Raw genomic sequence first — 9,562 nt, forward strand, 5'->3', positions numbered from 1 at the left:
CTTCCCTGCCCCCTGGAAAATATTCCTGCTTCCTGCCCCGCCAAGATGCTTGAGGCCCATCTTAACTTCCATCTGAGCGCCTTCCTGGATAAATCTTGCCTGCTAGATTCTTCTCAGCATGGCTTCAGGAAGGCGCATAGTACGGAGTCAGCTCTCACAGTGGTGGTTAATAACATCCGCACCAAGGTCGACAGTGGTCAGACTACCCTTCTCATCCTGCTAGACCTTACAGCCGCCTTTGACACCCTGTCCCCCACTATCCTCGTCTCCCGTTTTAGTGAGATGGGAGTGAATGGATCCGCTCTGAGCCTCTTGACGTCGTTTCTCAATCAGCGCAAGCAGAGGGTTAAACTGGGTGACTTCCTCTCCCCCGCAAAGCCTGTGCAGTGTGGGGTCCCTCAGGGCTCATCCTTGAGCCCCACACTCTTTAACATCTATGTGGCCCCACTTGCCAGGCTAGTAAGATCGTTCGGATTGGAAGTCCTGTCTTATGCTGACGACACCTAGATCATGGTTTCCCTCTCTCAATCTGTGGAGACTGTGGCCTCAAATTTTAGGAATTGCAAGGAAGCAGTGGCAGGCTGGATGACCAAAAACTTCCTCAAATTAAATGGGGAAAAGACCGAGGTCCTTATCTTTGGAGGTAAACAGGAGGTCTGGTCAGGTAACTGGTGGCCATCTTCCCTTGAAACCTGTCCTACACCCTCCCCTGCAGTTCGCAATTTGGGTGTAATTCTTGATACCACACTTTCCTTCGACAGGCATTTAAATAGGACCGTTTCCACCTGCTGTGGGGTCCTAAGGATACTGAGAAAACTCTCACATTATCTTTCCCTGGATGCCCGGAAACAACTTGCTGTTGCTCCTATCTCCTCTCACTTGGATTACTGTAATGTTCTCTATTTAGGCATAAATAAGAAGCTGGTCCAACGCCTACAAGTTGTGCAAAATGCGGCAGCTAGGTTCGTTGTTAATGCCCCCAGGCGATCATCAGGCTCTTCTATCAGAAAAAGCCTCCATTGGCTCCCGATGCAAGCCAGAATAAACTTTAAGGTCCTATGTCTTACCCACCGTGCCCTCCATGGATCTGGCACAGAAGACATTAGGTCTCTTGTGTCCCTCTAAACTCCTGGCAGGGATCTGCGCTCCGCCAACAAGAATCTCCTGTCAGTCTCACGAATGGCTAAGGCCAGATGGGGAGGAAAGGCCTTTTTCGCCCTTGCCCCGAAACGCTGGAACATACTTCCTGCTGAACACAAGGGACTTGTGCCCCTCGCTCTTTTCCGCAAAGCCTTAAAGACCTGGCTCTACACAGAAGCCTACCTGTAGATGACAGCCTGTATGATCTTTTTTTCAGCTGTTCCACCTTATGCGCCTTGATGCCTTTGGGCTAAGTTTGCGCAATACAAATCTCACTTCATTCATTCATTCATTTCATTATCACATAATTGGAAGCACCGTCCTAGTATTCCCTGAGTTTTCCTTCTTGTTGTTGGCAGCGCTGTGTTGTCTGTAAAGTTATGGGTAGGCCAGGCATAATTTCAATTACGCCCGAGTAATCATCGTGATTCCTGTAATTCAGCGTTATTCTTTGATGCAAAATTGCCAATAATAACGAGATTATGCACTCTTGCATAATGAAGAGTATTTTTGGGGGGAAATCCTACAACAAGAGCACCTTTAGCAGCACAAGTGGAGGCTTGCACTGCTGATTATCTTTTGTTAGATTTACTGCTACTTCTTAGTGCAAAATGCATTCTCACGTCATTTTTAGATGCAAGGGAGAGTTTTTGCTCAGATAAAACAGCACCAAATACAGAATTACTCTCCTCACATAATTCTGTGGAATCTCACTGACTTGTTTGGTACTTCTGTGTGAATACGCTAAGCACAATTAAGTGAGTTACACCCAGTCCATTCATGAGTTGCATAGCATTCACAAAGACAATGCATCCTACATTTCTATATGTTAATGTCGCTGCTGGGGTTTGATATTTAAAATTTCATATGGAATGCAGGTTGTTGCTTTATTCATTATGTGGTCCATATTTTAGGTCCACAGGGCAGGCCTTGGCCACTGAGCCTCAGTCACAGAGGCTAGGGTTGTCCCCTCTCTGGTCCCATCCTGCTATATCTTTGTAAAATGTACCCAAGTCTAACCCCTCCAGCAGTGGTAGCAACACAGGTAAGACTGGATATATGAATGATATTAAGGCAGGTTCAAGACTGATTTTAATGTGGCTGGGTTCAAACTGAGGTCGTATGGTGGACAAAAAGTTGTGAGTTGGAATGCTGCTACCCTGAGCAATTGCCAGTGATTAGACAATTTGCAAAAATTCCTGAGTTTACCTTTTGAGTGTTTGAAGTACCACCCAAAGTGGCACAGGAATGCCCAGATGTGGGATCCATGCTCACTGTGACCAAACTTCACCTGACTAAAGTGCTTCGATCAGGGTGAAACCAGTCTTGGGTTGGTTGTGCTCTAGTTCAGTGTGGATCTGGCCTGAAAGTTCGGACTGGAATGTTTCTATTGGAGCAGGGTCAAAACTGATTTGCATATGGCTGGATCAAAACAGGGGTGGCATGGTGGTCAAAAGAACGATGGGTTGTAATGCTACCCAAGCAATTACCAGTGATTAGACAGACTGGAAGTATATCCCATCACCTTCTGTGTGTTTGAAGCAATGGTAACGAACCATAGGTGTCTCTGTGTGGTTAGTATGGGCATACATTACACTGTTTCAGTATAAACATGCACTTTATAATCAATATAAAGCAGGAACATAATCTGCTGGTATGAGGCAAAGACATCTATGTTTGCTGATATCCTGTGACTTAACTCTTTGAATTTTGTAGAGTAGATTATGTTATGTTGATGTGTATTGAACACTAATCACTCGAGAGAATATCCAGGTTCTATTAAGCAAGATACACAGTGTAGGTGAAGAACAACATCTTAGGTATTAAATAGACTCTGTAATTGTATTTTTGACACATACTCTCATGATGTCTTTGGGCCGAAGCATGCGACAGAGACCTTTCCCTTTGTAGGGCCTAACTTACATACTGTGCTTTGTAGTACATTTTGTAGTCCTACAAAACACACTGCAAGTTTTACCTATAGCTATGCAAGTGTAATTCTCACAGAAGAGTCTGTGGAAAAAGGGGCACTTACTCCTAAATAGGAAGGGGTTATAGAAGAACAAAAGGGGTTTAGGGACAGTCAGGCTGGACTTTAGGGAGGAACGTTGTTGTATCCTAACTGACATAGCTTAGTTGTATTTTATTAGTTCCTTTATTAAGATCAAGTTGCAGAATGGCATTCAAGTACAATTAGTAGGTATCCATGTACATCTACCCTTCACCTGGGTAGGTAGTCCTTATACTACAGCCCCACCAGGAGCAGCCTGCCTGCTACTCAGCCTATCTTCCAACTGTCACCACTAATCCACACAGGCACCCAAACATTACAAGCATCACAGTCACACCAACATTCCACTCTAAACAATCACACTGGCTGAGAAGCTGGTAAATAGATAAATTGGGATACATATGATTAAATAAGCAGGATATAACTAGGCTGTCCGGAATTCGGTTAAAACCGACTCTACCCTACAGTACCCTACCGGATGAAAATCAGCTGACCCGGTTTAAACCGAGTGTCACTGATTTTCTTAGTTGTTGCAGCACTTGGCCACTTGATGGAGCCAAAGCATTATAAACTGTGGTGCCTGGTGCGGAAGTGTCAGGGGAAAACAGTGCTTCTGGGCCGGTCCGGCACAAGGGGAGCCGTGGTGTCAATGGCCCAAGGGCCAGAGCAACACCAGGTCCCCTGCCTGGCTCACGTGTGGGGAGAGGAGCTGTTGTGCTCTGCTGTTGTAGTGTGGCTGGCTGCACCCAAGTACTTCACAAGTCTTTAAAAAGACCATTTACTTAACAAGGCCTTGATGTTAACAAAAAGAGGAGTGGGCGACGGGGGTGGGCACCGGGTGATGTGTTAGAAGAGGCAGTGGCATGCCCACTGGAGCAATCTCTATGCACCAACGTGAGTAACTGAGTTCAGAGTAGTGCTTTGAAGCTGTATAAACTCCACTTTAACACTTAACTAAATACAAGTTCTGAACGAGTGCGGTCAGGGGTACACCTTGTTACGCTTGGTATCAACTTTCTAATGTTGTTTTTTTCTGGATGTGTGTGGACGCGTCACCCTGGTGTGTACAGCCTACAGCCTTACTTTCGAGATCTCCCTGGTTTTGGGGGGCCAGTCCGTAGGTCTTGGCTGAAACTCCTGACAGTAGCCAATAGGATGAGGATGCCTGCTGGCTGGGAAGGCCCCCTTTCTACTAAAGCAAGTATTTTCTTCCACAGAGCAGTTTTTTATGAGGGAGGCACATTTGTTAGGTCTATTGTAGAGCCCAATGGGCGCTCAACTGAAAAATCACCCATCGAAGCAGGCTAGTATTCAGTTTAAGCCCCCATCAGAGCCCTGTAGGATTGGTTAGGTGGGTGGTTGGGTGAGGTGTACACTGCTTTTAGATAAGACTAGGAGGTTATTTTAAGAGCACACAACTATCACTTATTACCCTTAAATTACTCCTTCCTCAGCTCACCTTTGTGGTACTCCCTTGGGTTGCATTTTAGCGAGCCTGGTCCCCATTTCAAATGTCTGTCCCATTGGGTCTATTCAACATGCTCACCAGGCAAGCAGCCCATCCTGTGGCCTGTGGATTGAACTGATCTCCTACATGCACACTGGACTAGAATGGTGTAAGGATTAGAGTTCTGTACACCATGCACACTAGGCCAGCATTTCACCCTTTGGTGTGAGGATTATAGATCTGTGCAACATGCACACCCGACCACCATTTCACCCTTTGGTGTGGGGAATAAACAGATTTTGCATACTAGGCTAGCATTTCACCCTTTGGGGTGAGGATTAAACAGATGTGTGCAACATGCACACTAGGCCAGCATTTCGTCCTTTGATGTGAGCGTTAAACAGATCTGTGCAACATGCACCCTGGGACATTTTGTCAACCTGTGGCACGCAGGTTACACCGCTCTCCACACCGTGCACACTAGGCCAACATTCACCCTTTGGTGGAAGGGTTAAACAGATTTGTGCAACACGCACAGTAGGCCTGCAATTCATCCTTTGGTGGAGGATTAAAAATATTTGTGCACCATGCACACTAGGCCAGCATTTCACCCTTTCGTGTGAGAGTTAAGCAGATGTGTACAACATGCACAACAGGCCAGCATTTCATCCTTTGGAGTGAGGGTTAAACAGATGTGTGCAACATGGCACCCTGGGACAGTATTTCAACTTGTGGCTCTCAGGTTCCACTGCTCTCCACACCATGCACACACTAGGCCAACATATATCCTGTTTAGTCTGCAGTTTATAGATCTGTGCACCATGCACACACTGCACCAGTATTTTTAACCATCGGCTTTCAGGTTGAAAAATTCTGTGCTATTCGCACACTGGGGAAACTTGCAATGGTTTCGACGAGTTTAAAGTTCAGGAATAATTTTGTAAAGCTGGTATTCCGGGGAAAAAGTATTAGCAAAGCCCATCTTTTGATAGTGCATCACTTACAGGAAAAACGCATGGGCTAAATCCTTCTTTCCAGCAAAGTTTTCCACTCTTTCCGGCCGTCACAAAATGCAAACGATATATTGCAGGTAAAATGTACATTTTGTCCGCTCTTCAACCCATATATTTTCGGAGGGCACACAGCTTTGCTCTCTGATGTACCAGAGGGCCGCACTGATGCCTGCAGGGGGTAGGCTGGGGCAGTGGGTCTGTAAGGTGGGTGTAAGTGAAGCAACGCATGTACATCTAATTGCTGAATTGAATTGCCCAATGTGGAAACATAAAACCTTGGGGCCATTCCTGCTTCCCCCAGTTGACCATGGCCCGAAAACTGCCTTTGGCCCTCTGAACTTTTACATGCGGTACCCTGGTCTACAGCTGCGCTGGGCTGCTTTTTATTAGATTCAGCTCTAACATTAAAAAGATATTGATTAGATAGGTAAGCATTTGTTTGGAGGTTAATTGAAGTTTAAGAAATGAATTAGCACCGCTCAATTTTAGGATTATCCAAATTTTTACAGCCATCTCGAAGCAAAAGTGTAAAAATGGTCTCTTCAAAATAAAGTGTATTTCAGAACCGTTTCACTATAATACATCAGATTATATCAGTGTACCTAAGTCTTGTCAGGCCTCACCTATGCAAAAAAAATCAAGTGCAATAGCAAATCCCCAAATACTTATTATTTGTTTTTGCTAGAGGAAGTCTTTTTCTTAACCCAATTTTTTTAACTTGCATATGCCCCTTCGGCCATACTTCAATTTCATCATAGCATTTTAAAAAATTCTCCATGTATATTTATTGGCAAACGCTCAGTGACAATTTATGCTTTCATTTAAAAAAAGCATTTTCGATGTAATAGGTCTCGCATCTATGCGAGTTTGAGCTGTTGACATTGCAAATAACAATGCCTTTTATTTTAGTTTTTGTTTTTAAAACATAAATAAAAGGTTGTGTCATTTACAATGCCAATAGCTTAAACTCGCATAAATGCGAGCTCTATTGCATTGCAAATGCTTGTTAAATCTGAGCTGCAGAATCATAGGGCAATGGAAAGTATTTCTTGACTGTATTAGGTTCTGAAATGTAGAGCAAAATACAATTTCTGAAGAAAATGGAAAAAGCAATAATAAGAGCAAAGAGTTCTATAAACACTGGTAAAACACTGTTTCAGTTGATTTTTTTTGGCGTGAAAATGAGTAACCACTTAAAAGCACTGTTTTTTTAAGGTATGGAAATCACTGGAAAACACTGAAAAAACACCACCAGAATTTACCAAAAATAGAAACTGAAAACAGGAAAGCCTATACTACAATTCCCATCATCGTTTGGAGAGACTACAATGCGTAATATTAATAACCATAAAAAGTGACTTGGGAATTTTCTCTGATGACTGGACTTGAACAGTTCCTGGCACATCAGCAATGTGGAGAATTGGTTTATCACTAAGCTTAGATGGCTGTGACTAGAATAACTGCTCATCTTGTTTAATGGTGATTCTATATAAAGTCAATTGGGCACAAACACATGTGTTTACCGGATATTGTTGCTCAAAGAGGTTATTGTAGTTGATAATTTGTTGTCTCTTCTTTCAGGATTGTCCAGACCTTGACGCACTGCATCACCAGAAGGGGTACTTCACCACCCCTCTCATATACCCATCAGAACCAGAAGACACTGAGCTGCGGGTTTCTTTCATCTCTCTTTCCATATCACCCTTACCCTCTTGGGACACCTGCCAGGATTCCCTGACCCAGTGGTGGGAGTGCTGAGAGGTGTTTCAGGAGGTATGGGGACCTGACATTGCCCATGCAGAATACCTGACATTCATGTGAGTGGGGTTAACACTTTTAGGAGTCATTTATTACATAATGGTATATATAATACATGGAAGCCATTATTGATTTGAGGAATACAGTCCCAGAAATAATGAAGTTAGCATTAAGATGTTGAGAAAAAAGTGACTTACCTATTTCCCACAAGATGGTTAGTTGAGTTATCTTATTAGTGCACCTATTGCTCATGTAAATGTTTAATTAGAGTAGCAGAGGTGATAATTGGAATTTCATACATTGCATCCATGTTAGGTCAAATGAAAGCAATTGAAAAGTAACATCAACTTTGTTGATAGATAAATGTCTTACCCACCTTTTCCCCAGACTGTTACATGAAGAATGTGCAGTGCCAATGGGGATCTCCTAATTGCCAATAATCAGACTACTCTGTTCCCTCCATGTTTCTTTTTTTGTAAATGATTTCTATTGATTTTGACAAAGTAACATCATTAACATCTGCATAAGGATATGATCCAACACTGACATTGTAAAATGACAATAATTTGACTGGCATAAGCGTGATGCCAGGGAAAACTCACTTATTATGCCAGGAAGTCCACCTTGTTAGCTCTGCTGCACCGTACTGCGGTATAGTACATTTCTGAACAGTAGAATAGGTGAGGAGAACCAATGGGCAATCCACCATTGTTACACAGAGCAATTTCTCCATTAGATTTTATATCAATAACAAAATAGAATAACCTGAACAAGAGGAACTCTTATATTCCATATAGGTACCCTATATGGACGCAGGTAACATTGCAACCTTTCACCTATATCCTTCCCAATATTACATACCTAACGGTTCCTATGGACTGATCTTTTACCTTGATCCAACACTGCATTCAGAACGCTGGTTTTTCCCTTGTTCGAATCTCATACATTATGCATGAGGCTTCTTGGAAGCACAGCAGGACTGACATCTCTGGTATAATATCTCTGTATAAAGTTCAGGCCCAATGTCATCCTTTAGGCCGACACAGTAACACAGCAAGGTAGGACCCCTTGGTAGACCTATTGGTATATATATATATCATGTAGTCTAACATCCCTCGTGGGGTGTCCAACTTGAGACCAGGATGGGGACCCATATTCTCTCATTCCCAGGCATAACCCCTACACAGATGTTTGGTACAATTAGGTACATTTAGTTACATCTAGGGAGGGAGGCATCATAGGAGTACGCAACTTTTATCATGTGTTTTATATACTTTTATGTATCATGATTGTTACAAAATGGTAGAGCTATACCATCCATTTACTTTCTTAGTGCTTCTAATCATATATCTCTCCTACTGTCTAATTGTTGTTGCAGCTCATCTATTTTAGTTGTGCCCTACCATGGGAACGCCCAGGGCCCCCGGACGACCTGGTGGTGGAACGCAGGGAGAGGAGTGGAGCCGGAGGACATTAGGAGCAGTGGTGAGTGGCCTGAGCACACTGCATTGTGGAGACACAGTCTGGGGGCGGCCACCGAACTGGAGGAAGACTCTGGAAGCTGGCGGGCCTGATAGCTATGGTACTGGTGCAATGAGGGGCCCAAGATCTGAAGGTAGAGCAAGAGGGAAGGAGACCCTGAGACGCCCCGCCTGACTCCAAAATGGTGGCCGTCCCTCCCATTTTCAGGTATGACATGGGGGCACCCAGAAACACCCTTAGGGGAGAAAGCATTATTAGCAGGACCCCAGGAAGGGTCTTAGCAATCATTGAAAAGGACCCAGTTGTGGGGACCCACAGGGGTTTTCACTCCTTGCCTGACCTTAAGATGGCAGCTAGGGGAGACTTTTCACCATGAGGAGCTATGAACCTGGAGTCTGTCCCTTCCTCACCTCTCCACTCACCATCTTTGTCCCGGTTGCCAGCTGGAGAATGTCGTGGAAGGCTCTTCCCAGTAACACCAGTACCAATGTCTCTCCTGACCTTACATCCCTCCTCCCCCTCCTCCCTGCCCCCTAACCCTCTTGAGTCTTGACTGTGGATCACCTCCTGTTCCTTTCTCTATTCTGGTGGAACCGGAGACGCATACATGGCCAATTCCCGGTAGAGCTGCACCGACAGCTATAGGGGAGACTGGCTCCAGCACACCACCATGGCTTCACCTACCCAGCTGGATTTCTGACATTTGTCTTG

Source organism: Lissotriton vulgaris, unplaced genomic scaffold (genome assembly GCF_964263255.1).
Source record: "Lissotriton vulgaris unplaced genomic scaffold, aLisVul1.2 SCAFFOLD_1203, whole genome shotgun sequence".
NCBI classification, from domain to species: Eukaryota; Metazoa; Chordata; class Amphibia; order Caudata; family Salamandridae; genus Lissotriton; species Lissotriton vulgaris.